Below are 14062 nucleotides of genomic sequence, written 5' to 3'. Positions count from 1 at the left end.
TAGAAAGTTCTCTCACCGTATATACTGGGCCCTCAGCCTGACTGGCTGTCAGCTCTGGATCCAATGAGCCGTCTGAAAACGAGACGCCTTGTCCTCCGCTCCCGCAGACTCACCTCCCCCTCTTCCTCCTCCTCCATTGGCACGGTACCGTCCTCCTCCTCCCCAGTCTCTGCCCCCCTGCACTTCCCCCCTGATCAGAGCCTCTTCCCCAATGACAGGCAATATTTCCTGGGATGAGCCCACCAATCCTTCGCCCACCGGAGTCTCTGTTGCTACAGAAACCTGCCTCAGCTCATGTAGCCCAGCTGCAACCTCCCCACCACCGCTTTCTCCACGGCCTGCGCACCACCTCTTGGCCATGCACTACTACCGTGTAGCTCAGTTGGTAGAGCATGGCGCTTGCAACACCAGGGTTGTGGGTTCGTTTCCCATGGGGGGACAGTATGAAAATGTATGCACTCACTAACTGTAAGTCGCTCTGGATAAGAGCATCTGCTAAATGACTAAAATGTAAAAAATGTACTCTCCTCCCTCCTGGTACCCCTGCCATTTATTTTGCAATTCTGAGTAATCACTATTTTAGTAAGGATTAGTAAGGAAAAACACTTTATTCAGTACTACTGCAGTTGCTTAATAATTCCAATAGATGGCAGCTTAAGACCATGAATGACATTTCAGAAGATTAGTTTAGTTCTCTCCCTGGATACACCACTACTCCCCCTCAAAGGAAAACTCCTGCCTGAGCTTTTTACTGTCCCTTTCCACACTGCTAACGCAAGAGGAAGGACTGAAAACACATTACTGTGAAGTAATATAATGATGAGTCATGTTTATTATTACCTGTTTTTATGGTCATGTTTTGAAATTATACTTCATTACTATAATGATTATAAATACGCCTGAACATTAATTCAGTCACCTCTGGTCGACAAAAACGTATTTTCCTAGTACATTAATTGTAAAATTCATCAACCAGCATCGAGCACTCTGCCTTCTCACGCAAGCGAGGGGCATGTTGAGGTAAATATGCTAACCGCGACGGTTGCATTATGTAATTTATTGGTGGGCTGGAAGATGCAGTGTTTTTTCTTTTCTATTCAGAGGCTATTTACTCCCAATATGAAATAATTTTATATAGAAGGTTTTTATAATGCATGTTTACTAGGATTGAGGTTAGCGCATATGAGTAGGGATTATTTGGGTTCAATACCTGTCCTACCTATCAATCATATTGCTGCTTGTAGCCTATAACTGATGATCCCCACACTAGAAACACCGAAAACTATCTGTGCTAGCAAACCCCCATGTTCCACCCCTCCCCTGTGTAACCTTGAAGTTTGTTAAGAAACAAACACTTGTCTACGAAAAGAGACAACATGTTTAACGGATTCCGCTTGGCACCCAGCCGAGAGCACACGAAAACCACTTGCAAATTTACCAAAACTAACCAACTACTTGCGGTCTGTTCGTAAGCAATAAACGGAGGCAGATTAGCCACCACAACTCTTGTCGAAAGAGGCGAAATCTGTACCAACACACCCCTCACAAAAATCCCACTCACAACAAGACAAACCTTTTTCATTAACACAACCACCGCCTTGTTCATTCTGGATGCAGATTGCAGATTTTCCGCTCCAACCTGTTCGCCGACCATGAGCAAAACTTCCTCCACACCTTTCTCCGGAACGCACCCGAAGCGACAGCGTTTCTTCTCCACTCGGTTGAGGCCATCACGCCGCCCTAACAAACTACCCCTACTCCCCCCTAAACTCTAAATGATAAACAGTGGAAACCAATAAACAAACCCTCCACCATCAGAAAATAAATTCAGAAAATACGCAAGAACCAAAAGAAAAAAGAATAGTAGCCGTCCTCACGAACCACAAATCTCTCACACAACCAACTTCTTCTTCTATGATATAATGGCGGTCCACAAACCAACGTTAAAGGTGCATGCCGCCACCTACTGTGCTGGAGTGTGTGGTCAATCACAGTTTCCAACATTTCTAAATCCTCCTACCTACCTCAGTACTTCTGAGAAAATAAAGAAGAGCCCTACTAACTTCTAATAGACCCTCCCCCATCCCCAAAATCCCTTCCAACCCCCCCCCCAACCCCATCCAACCTCAATGACCCTACACATCTTTCCCTCTCTTCAACATACTTACAACAATATAACAACACATGCTCCACCGTTTCATCGACGTACCATCCAGACACAAATCATTCCCATGCTTGCCAACCAGATGTAATGACGAGATCAATGTACAATGTCCTAAGCACAATCGAGTAAACACCACCTCTTCCTTCCTAATCTGACTTTTGAATCTTGGTCCATCGACCTTTCTGTAAAACTGTAAACTATTCATATAAATGCCGGCCCTTGTGCTCAGAGTACCATCTCTTCTGCCACACATCTATCAAAATGGCTCTGATCTTACATTTGGCCTCACCTCTACCCAGTGGAACATTAATATCAATTATATCTCGTTTCAAAGCTATTTTAGCTAACTGGTCTACAATTTCATTCCCTTCCACACCCGAATGTGCTGGGACCCAGCAGAATCTCACTACTAAACCCATTCTCTCAATTCTCCATAATAACATTAATACCTTCAGTTCAACTGAGTATACTGACAGTTCATCTGTTAGTCTTCTACATATCTGCACATCAAATTCAGGAACGTAAACGCCTGCTCCTGTGAGCCCACTATCTGGGTCCTTGGATCCATCTGTGAAAAGCATTAAAAAAGCATAAAAACCTCTACCAATGTAATTGTCAACCAGTTTCTCTATATCAGTGACTTCTGACCAATCTTTCCTTTTCTCTACCAAGGTTAGATCAACAACAGGGTCTGGGAGTAACCATGGAGGAACATCCCCTATCACCACAGAAGGGCCAACCTCCAACTCCCTCAAACCACTCTCATCAGCCAGCTTTCCAACTGTCCAACCAAAACCACTGCCTTGTCTACTAGTATATTCCCAACAGTCATCTAGAACAGTAGCAGTGGGATGCTCAACCTCACAGCCTTTCAACCCAATAAGATAATGACCATTTTTACGCTGTATATCCAAAGGCATCTCTCCTGCCTCCACCAGAAAGGCACATACAGATGTTGATTTAAATGCACCAATACATATCCTTAAAGCTATATACTGGATTCTGTCCAGCTTCTGAAGCCAAGTTTTGCCTTGTTCGATAAACTATACACCCGTAATCAATTGTCGTCCTGATCAGAGCTCTATAAATATCCATCAACGATTGGTTATGAATGGGGTGCTGACAGACAGAGACCCATACAACCAACTACCGCAAAAGTGATGGAACGAGAGAGGCAGAGACACTGTACATTGCCATAATGTAACGTTTCTTCTTCTTTGGAGTTTAACGGCGGTTGGCATCCAATATGTTGCATTACCGCCCCCAACTGGAATATAATATAACTCTATTTTACTTTGTGATACAAAATGGGAAAAGAGGAAAGGAACATTTAATTAAAAACCTTCCAACTAACCCTACACTCATTAAATACCCACTACCCCATTCCACTACTTTGACCCTATCTGCTCCTGCACCATGCCAACGGCCTGGGAGGACGGGACACCACCACTCAACACACCCTGTAACTCCTCTGAAGTCAAATCTTGTATGCCCAAATACTTCTCTGCAGCTGCCACCACAATATCTATTTTCTGTGATTTACGTTCCATTTCTGCGGTACAGTTGATAACCATTGCTATGAACTCTAAGAAGCTAACTTTACTAAAGCATATATCACTCGTTGGCCTATCCCTCTGTGCTGGCACAGATCTACTACTCACAGGGATCCTCTCAGGATCTCTCACACTTGACCCATCCTCCTCTACTTTCTTCACTGCCTCAGCATACGACACCTTCTGCACTACTCTGACTCTAGCCACCTTAACCTGCCTCTCTCGCACCGGACACTTCAGATCCCCAGCAACATGGGCATCCCTACAGTTGACACACACAACTTTATCCACCGAAACTACACAATCCTCTATCCCCTCCTGCACAATTCCCACATCTTGGAATCTCCCTCCTACAAACTGCTGCAACATGACCATAAATGTTGCACCTGAACCAGCACAGTGGATTCGGCACAAACTTTATTCACCAGAACAATCCTTTATCCCATTCTCTTCCACACACATAAAACATATTGGAATTTCTCTCCCACAAACTGCTGCGAAATGACCATAAACGTTGCACCTGAATTTATGGATTTGGCACAAAAGCTCGAATCAATATAACTGATATATCATAACATGATTTTCTCTGTTAAAGACTCATAACTCAAAAGGACTGACTCCTCTGTTTCACCACGCTCACCACCGGGTCTGTGTTGCACCAAACGGCGGGAATCACAAACACCAGCAGTCTTTAACCTTAATTTCTCCACTAATACACTTAACGCTACCCCAGAAATCACTCCTTTCAATGGTGCCCTGTTCCTAAGAGCAAAGCAAGAAACAGATCTTGACCCAAGTTGTGTGACACGGAGCGCCCACTCCCTCTGGTCAGAAGAAACACAAACAAATATCACAAGTCCACTACAGGTTACCTTCACTGATTCAACTGCACCCAACTCTTTTCCCACCCACCCTGAAACCACAAATGAATCTGCCATAAGGAATGGATCCACTTTTTCCTACAATGTAACTCCTACTGCACCAGATTCTTCTTTATCATGTCCATTGATGCCAGGCTCTGGTTCTGAGCTCTTCACCACACCTTCTACCTCACTTAACTCTCCCTCATTCATTTCCATTTCACCTCCAGAGCTCAGTCTGGCGAATGGCTCACTCTGTTTGCACTTGAATAATAACATTTGAAATGTCTCTATTACTTTGAAACTTTTGTGAGTGTAATGTTTACTGTTAATTTCTGGTGGTTTATTATCTATTTCACTTGCTTTCGCAATGTAAACATATATGTTTCCCATGCCAATAAAGCCCTTTGAATTAAATTGAGAGAGAGCTCCATTTTAATGTATAGGGGACTTGAGTCTTTCATGGTTACTCAAGGTTATGTGATGAGGTAACCCCTCTTGCGACTTCAAAATCAATGTCAGCCTAATGGGGAATGACCTCTTGGTGAAACTGTCAAGATGTTGGTTTCTCTCCTCAGTAGACCCGGGTTCATATCCCGCCGGTTACATTAAGCAGTCTATTCTCTGAAAGGGGTCCAGACAGCCTGTTCCCAACAGTGGAGCCAGTGGGATTGGATAGAGGCATCTCTCTCTTTCTGACTGGAGGAGAGAAGTGAAATGGTGTGTCTCCTCTGGTCAACAATACTCACCTTGAGAGACTCCACAGCCTGTTGGAGCTCCTTCAGGTCCTTCTCTCTCTCCTGGAATCTCTGCTGGACCTTCTGCTGACTCATCCCCAGCTGCCTCTGTGGAGAATCACTCTTCAATGAGCTATCAAGCTTTATTTGTCCACTAGATCAATAGTATAGTAATGTGACATAGGGCCCATAGAGAGGAAGGTATATAATCTTGAGGAAGTCACTTTCCAATATTATATTTGTTTATCTTGCTATGTGAAAGATTATAGTTTTTATGGTAGGCGTACACGTATCACAGGGTTAAGGCTGAACTTTGGACTTATAAAATGGCATTCAGAATGATAATAGTGTTTGACTTTAGAAAATGGTTATACATTTGGATCAAACTCAATATACTCAAGGTTTGTGTTCATATTTGTTCTGATGAGGATCAATTTCATTTGAATGATCTCATATTCAAACAGACTTAGTTCCTACTGTATCTTTAAATCTTTGTTTATCAGATAGTAACCAACAAGTAGTTCTGGTCTTACCTGTTTCTCAGTCCTCTCTGCTGCAGCTGACACTGTATCATGGCCTTTATGTTCATCCATTGTACACAGCATACAGATACACTGTTGATCGGTACGACAGTAAACCTCCAGCAGTTTGTCATGATGAGAGCAGATCTTCTCCTGTAGTTGTGCGGTGGCTTTGACCAGCTTGTGCTTCTTGAAAGCAGGAAATTCATAGTGAGGTTGGAGGTGAGTCTCACAGTAAGAGGCCAGACACACCAGACAGGACATGAGGGCTTTCTGTTTTCTGGTCCCAGTGCAGAAATCACACACCACATCTCCAGGTCCAGCATAGCACAGAGCAGGAGGGGGAGCAGCCTGGAGTCCTGTCTTCTTCAGTTTCTCCACCATCTCAGCCAACATGGTATTTTTCCTCAGATTAGGCCTTGGAGTGAAGGTCTCTCTGCACTGAGGACAGCTATAGACCCCTTTCAGAACATCCTGATCCCAGCAGTCCTCAATACAGCGCCTACAGTAACTGTGTCCACAGGCAGTAGTGACCGGCTCCTTCAGTAGATCCAGACAGACAGAACAACAGAACTGGTCCTGATCCAGCAGAACTCCCTGCTGAGCCATTTGGACGGTTGTTCACTCTCACACAGACAGACGACACAGAGACTCAGATCAGTTTCGTTTCCACAGAAGTTAGTTTTTAGGAGGGCGTGGACTTTCTGGATCTGCCAGATAGGTGAGGTTAGAGGGAGGGAGGGAGGGACAGAGAGAGAACTGCGTTCAACGTGGAGAGGGAGACAAATATTTTAGTTTCTAGGTTAGGGCCCTTCATTTGGAATAAATCTAACAAATATGAGTTGTTAGAATATATAAAGGGTAACAGTTCCTATGAAGTACATATTATAATTATTTTAATAAGCTTCATAATGCCTTATAATACACTTATGTGTTATAACACTGATTATAAGTGTCTATAATAATTAATAAGTGGTTGTAATGGGGGGGTTGATATTGATACAATATACTGTAGTTTAAATGAATACTGTATGTATTGACTGATCATTGAGAATGAGGTAATACTTTACATTACAGTGTGGGTATTACTGTTAGGCCTAGGGTCAGGTTTAGAGTTACTACATTCAGCAGTAACCCTAACCCTAGCCATATCTAGGACTAAAAAGAGAAGACGTTTTACAATCAGAGTTCTTTGTATCTCTTCTTAGTCAGACAGAAACCCCCCACATCTTATAGGTGGACGGGGTTATGAACATATCCAATGAATTGTTTCTGCAACCAGATGAAATGAAACTGCCTTTCAGCAGGAAAAGCTTCTCTAATAATCCTAACCATTGCTGGGTGTCTTCAGAGTGTCACGCTCGTCTAAGGAGGAGGACCAAGGCGCAGCGTTGAAGGCAAACATCTTCTTTATTTAATAAATGATCACACGATCAAAACGAAACCGTGACGTCCCTGGTTACATACACCAACCAACACGGAACAAAATCCCACAAACCCGAATGAAAAACAGACAGTTTAAATATGGCTCCCAATCAGAGACAACCCACGACAGCTGACACTCGTTGCCTCTGATTGGGAGTCACTCTGGCCAACATAGAAATAAACACCCATAGAAACAAAACCCATAGATCTACACACCCTGGCTCAACATGACAGTGTCCCCAGAGCCAGGGCGTGACAGTACCCCCCCCCTAAAGGCGCGGACTCCGACCGCGCCAACTAAATACCACAGGGGAGGGACCGGGTGGGCACTCCGCCTTGGCGGCGGATCCGGCTCCGGGCCTGATCCCCACTCCCTCTCCAACCCCCCAAAGTACCCCTGGTCCGGTCTGGCCCCGCTGGCCGGAGCTGGACTGCACACTGATGGAGCGGATTGCTCTAGCTCCGGCGTAACGCATCTGACCGGTGCCGGACCAGGCACCAGTGGAACAGGCACGGGCCGTGCCGACCGACGCACGCACACCACTGGCTTGGTGTGGGGAACAGGCACGGGCCGTGCTGGACTGACGACGCACACCACTGGCTTGGTGTGGGGGAGCAGGAGCGGGCCGGACAGGGCTGACGAAACGCACCACAGACTTGGTGCGGGGAGCAGGAATGGGCCGGACTGGGCTGGCGACGCGCACCACTGACTTGGTGCGGGGAGCAGGAGCGGGCCGGACCGGGCTGACGAAGCGCACCACTGACTTGGTGCGGGGAGCAGGAACGGGCCGGGCCGAGCTGGCGATGCGCACCGTAGACTTGGTGCGAGTGGCAGGAACAGGCCGGACCGTACTGGGAACACACACCACTGGCCCTACGTGGGGATCAGGAACAGGCCGGACCAGACTGGCAACACACGCCAGTACCTCTCGCCGTGCCTCTACATCTTCCACCCCCTCTTCGACCAGTGGCCCCCGTAACCTGGCGGCCTCCTCTGCCAATCCGCTGGGCTGCTCTGCCGCGGTTTCCTGCTGGCCCGTCGTCCACGGTGTTAGCCCCCCCCTAAAAATTCTCTGGGCGTCTCCCCTAACCGTGGACCAGGTCTCCATGTCCCTCGCCAGCCTTTCGCCCTTCTGCCATAATGTCAAGCCCTTCTCTTCCTCACTCGGCTTGACCCAGTCGAGGAGGCGAAGGAGATCTGTTAGGGATCTCCCTGGCGATGGCTCCTGGACACGCTGCTTGGTCACATCTTGGTGGTTTCTTCTGTCACGCTCGTCTAAGGAGGAGGACCAAGGCGCAGCGTTGAAGGCAAACATCTTCTTTATTTAATAAATGATCACACGATCAAAACAACAAAACGAAACCGTGACGTCCCTGGTTACATACACCAACCAACACGGAACAAAATCCCACAAACCCGAATGAAAAACAGACAGTTTAAATATGGCTCCCAATCAGAGACAACCCACGACAGCTGACACTCGTTGCCTCTGATTGGGAGTCACTCTGGCCAACATAGAAATAAACACCCATTGAAACAAAACCCATAGATCTACACACCCTGGCTCAACATAACAGTGTCCCCAGAGCCAGGGCGTGACACAGAGACTGAGGTATAGAGACACACTGTCAAGTCAAATCATCTGGCTGTGCTTTCATGTCAAAACATTTATTATTTTCTATTCATAAAATTCTATTGTATTATATTCTTTGATAATATATTATATCCATAGGCTCCACTCTGTATAGTGTTAATGATGACTGTTTGTTCTGTACATTGATTGAATGGTTAGGACTATCTCACTGTATTCACAGATTAAATCCCAAGAGACCAGGAGACCTAAAGGAAGCCTTCAACACTGTATCCCTTCATCCAGTCATAGTAAACAACCTCTGTCTGTCTGTCTGTCTGTAAACACAGCTAACTTTTCTGCGGTGGTTGTTGTTGCTATCAGTGCTGCACAGCTATTTTCAGGTCTCTCCAGAGATGGTCGATCGGGTTCAACTCCAGGATCTGTCTGGACCACTCAAGGACATTCAGAGACTTGTCCCGAAGCCACTCCTGCGTCTTGGCTGTGTGCTTAGGGTTGTTGTCTTGTTGGAAGTTGAACCTTCGCCCCAGTCTGAGATCCTGAGCGCTCTGAAGCAGGTTTTCATCAAGGATCTCTCTGTACTTTGCTCTGTTCATTTTTCCCTCGATCCTGGCTATTCTCCCAGTCCGTGCCTCTGAAAAACATCCCCACAGCCTGATGCTGCCACCACCATGCTTCACCATAGGGATGGTACCATGTTTTCTACAGACGTGACGCTTGGCATTCAGGTCAAAGAGTTCAATCTTGGTTTCATCAGACCAGAGAATCTTCTTTCTCATGGTCTGAGAGTACTTTAGGATCCTTTTGGCAAACTCCAAGCGGGCTGTCATGTGTCTTTTACTGAGGAGTGGCTTCCGTCTGGCCACTCTACCATAAAGGCCTAAATGGTGGAGTGCTGCAGAGGTGGTTGTCCTTCTGGAAGTTTCTCCCATCTCCACAGAGGAACTCTGGAGCTCTGTCAGAGTTACCATCGGGTTCTTGGTCACTTCCCTGACCAAGGCCCTTCTCCCCCGATGCTCAGTTTGGCCAGGCGGCCAGCACTAGGAAGAGTCTTGGTGGTTACAAACTTCTTCCATTTAAGAATGATGGAGGCCATTGTGATCTTGGGGACCTTCAATGTTGCAGAAATGTTTTGGGACCCTTCCCCAGATCTGTGCCTCAACACAATCCTGTCTCAGGGCTCTACGGACAATTCCTTCACCCTCATGGCTTGGTTTTTGCTCTGACATGCACTGTCAACTGTGGGACCTTATATAGACAGCTGTGTGCCTTTACAAATCATGTCCAATCAATTGAATTTACCACAGGTGGACTCCAATCAAGTTGTAGAAACATCTCAAGGATGATCAATGGAAACAGGATGCACCTGAGCTCAATTTTGAGTCTCATAGCAAAGGGTCTGAATACTTATGTAAATAAGGTATTTCTGTCTTGTATTTTCAATAAGTGTGTAAAAATAAAAACCTGTTTTCGCTTTGTCATTATGTGGTATTGTGGGTAGAGTGATGAGGAAAATGTTTTATTTAATCAATTTTAGAATAAGGCTGTAACGTAATAAAATGTTGAAAAAGTCAAAGGGTCTGAATACTTTCCGAATGCACTGTATGGCAGCTAGAAATCAAAACTGGATGGTCTTCAGAGATAGATGGGAGGGGCTTCGGGTAGCTGAAGGCGGGGACTAAAAACAAACAAAAGATAACTAATGTAAAATGTAGTGTCTGTGAAATGTATGTAGTATGTACATTTATAAGCTGGAAGTGGAAGCCTAAGTATTGTTTGTCCATTAGTTTAGGAGGGGTGGTAGGGTTAGGGGAAAATAATAAAGAAGGAAAATATATTTAAAATAATATTTACAAAACATATATATGGGGGATTGGAAATGATGCAGACAATTACACAGATAGAAGCCCCAATATATCTGCAATGTTAAAGCTGATCCTGTAGCTGTACGGTGGCTTTGACCAGCTGGTGCTTCTTCAAAGCAGGAGATTCATAGTGAGGTTGGAGGTGAGTCTCACAGTAAGAGGCCAGACACACCAGACAGGACATGAGGGCTTTCTGCTTTCTGGTCCCAGTGCAGACATCACACGCCACATCTCCAGGTCCAGCATAGCACAGAGCAGGAGGGGGAGCACCCTGGAGTCCTGTCTTCTTCAGTTTCTCCACCACTTCAGCCAACATGTTATTTTTCCTCAGATTAGGCCTTGGAATGAAGGTCTGTCTGCACTGAGGATGTCACACCCCACATCTAAAGGTCCAGCATGACAGTGAGCAGGAGCAGCTTGGAGTCCTGTCTTCTTCAGTTTCTCCACCACTTAGGCGAGCACAGCACTCCTGTTCAGAATAGGTCTTGGGGTGAAGGTATGTCTGCACTGCACTCAATCTGGTTTATTTAGTACCCCAGCGCAGGTTAAGTAGTGGAAAGAACATGTTGGGTTATTTTGACCCAGACAGTTTGGTTGCGTGAATAACCCAATATGTTGGGTTGTTAGTATTAACATAACACGGGTTAATTTAACCATCAGTTGGGTATTTTTTACTCTCATGCTTGGTTGACCTAGCAACTGGGTCTGTTTTAATGTCATGCTTGGTTGACCTAGCAACTGGGTCTGTTTTAATGTCATGCTTGGTTGACCTAGCAACTGGGTCTGTTTTAATGTCATGCTTGGTTGACCTAGCAACTGGGTCTGTTTTAATGTCATGCTTGGTTGACCTAGTAACTGGGTCTGTTCTAATGTCATGCTTGGTTGACCTAGCAACTGGGTCTGTTTTAATGTCATGCTTGGTTGACCTAGCAACTGGGTCTGTTCTAATGTCATGCTTGGTTGACCTAGCAACTGGGTCTGTTTTAATGTCATGCTTGGTTTACCTAGCAACTCGGTCTGTTTTAATGTCATGCTTGGTTGACCTAGCAACTGGGTCTGTTTTAATGTCATGCTTGGTTGACCTAGCAACTGGGTCTGTTTTAATGTCATGCTCGGTTGACCTAGCAACTGGGTCTGTTTTAATGTCATGCTCGGTTGACCTAGCAACTGGGTCTGTTTTAATGTCATGCTTGGTTGACCTAGCAACTGGGTCTGTTTTAATGTCATGCTTGGTTGACCTAGCAACTGGGTCTGTTTTAATGTCATGCTTGGTTGCCCTAGCAACTGGGTCTGTTTTAATGTCATCCTTACTGTAGGTTATTTTAAGGCGTTTACATACTGTAAACTCAATGTTTCCTTATTAAATTCTTCTATAATATGTAGAGTATTTATTACATATTATAATAAGGTATACCACTGTATTATAGCCCAACAATGAGACATACGTGGACTTTTAGGAAACTCTATAAGCATAATTGAAGCTACAAAAATGTCAATGTTCAACCTTAACATGTGCTAACTACGCAACAGACCAGATGAACAGGAAATATATTTACTCTCATGGGTGGCTAAAAATAACTATCTGAAAGCACACCCCTACTAAACTATGCCTACAGTCTTCTGATCTGACCTGCTGGGTCATATCTCAATAACCAAGCAACAATAACCCAACCCCCAGCATCCATAACCCCGCAGTTTTTTAAGAAAACAACCCAACTAAGTGACCCAACGCCTGCAACCCAACATTTGGGTCAACCAAACAACCCAGTATTGTTTAGAGTGTGGGGACAGGTGTAGACACCTTTCAGATCATCCTGATCCCAGCTTTCTTTAATACAGCCCATACAGTAGCTTTGTCCACAGGCAGTAGTCACCGGATCCTTCAGTGGATCCAGACAGACGGAGCAACAGAACAGTTCTAGATTGTCAGCCATTTTAGTGCTTTCACCTGAAGGTTGAGCAACAGGGTGTCAAAAATGACTTTCTGTTTCATGGAACTCTACACCAGAGGACAGGGAGTGGCTTCCTCTTGACTGTGTACTCTGTATCTACAGGTTTTTGGGGGATGGAAGTCAAGCTAAGAAGATGACGTTGCATACAGCTGTGTCCACAGGGAATAGTAACTGGATCCTTTGGTAGATCCAGACAGCAGAGTGGATATTTTAAAAGGGCCTCTGCAATGTCCATACAACAAACTGCACAGCAGAGTATCAGAGATAACTTTAATTTCTTTGAAAGTCTGAGTGGTGGGGGAGGCCTTTTAGATCTGTTTGGAGACGTTAGTCCTGGATGGATGCACTGAGGTATATAGGGATGGAAGCCATAGTGACGTGTAACCAAATATAAGGTTGTGGTAAAACATTACAACGTTTTAAAGGTTCCATAAATGTACAGTGACCTATTCAGAAGCCACAGTGGTGAATGATGAATATGTCAAATCAAAAGTTCTCTTTCATTTTCAGTCATGTAAAATGATCATAAATTGTAAAGAAACATGTGGATGCAGTGGGGTGCAAATACCTCTGTAGAATTAATTAAGCGAGAAATGGCGGTGGAAACGGCTTTATGCACAAATATTGATATAATAACCATCATATTGAAGTAAACTTGGAGTCACACGATGATATGTGGTGTGGTCCTCCCACTACGACTCAGGAAACCATGCAGTTTATTAAGCTACAGATGAAATAAGTTATGCTGAACTTCACAGGGTGGTGAAAGTGCACGGTGATGAGCTTGATGCTCCTTTCCAATAAATATGGAGGGTCTTTTTGTCCATAATAATGTCATCATGTAGGTAGCCTGTCCAGAGTGGGCACGTTCGCTATATAATGCACAACCAAATCTGACAAAACCATCAGTAGAGTTGAAAATGTGATGGAAACCCATTTAACAGAACGTTTTTAACCGGTACATGGGAATTTAACTGCAAAAATATATTAGTATTTTCTAAAATATATATTTGTATGTGCATTACGTCATCACGCACAGCCATTTATCTTCAACACGTCAATTTGATGGAAACATCTCTGCTGGTAAAATGACCATGTTTTTATGAAGATTTTACAATGTTCACATGAAAATCTGTCGCCAGTCGAATGGAAACAGATTTTCATGCGAATATTCAAAAATCTGCATAAAAACCAAATCCCAATAGAATTGAATGGTAAATTACATATCGAGTCATTTTGGAGTCACTTGTATTGTAAATAAGAACATAATATGTTTAAGTGACTCCAAAATGACACCATACATTATTTACCATTCAATTCTATTGCGACCAAGCTATAACTTCCTGACTGATGTCTTGAGATGTTGCTTCAATACATCCACATAATTTTCCTT

Source organism: Coregonus clupeaformis, unplaced genomic scaffold, assembly GCF_020615455.1.
Source record: "Coregonus clupeaformis isolate EN_2021a unplaced genomic scaffold, ASM2061545v1 scaf1724, whole genome shotgun sequence".
NCBI lineage: Eukaryota > Metazoa > Chordata > Actinopteri > Salmoniformes > Salmonidae > Coregonus > Coregonus clupeaformis.
The sequence above is the reverse complement of the archived record's forward strand: the minus strand, read 5'-3'. Positions refer to the sequence as shown.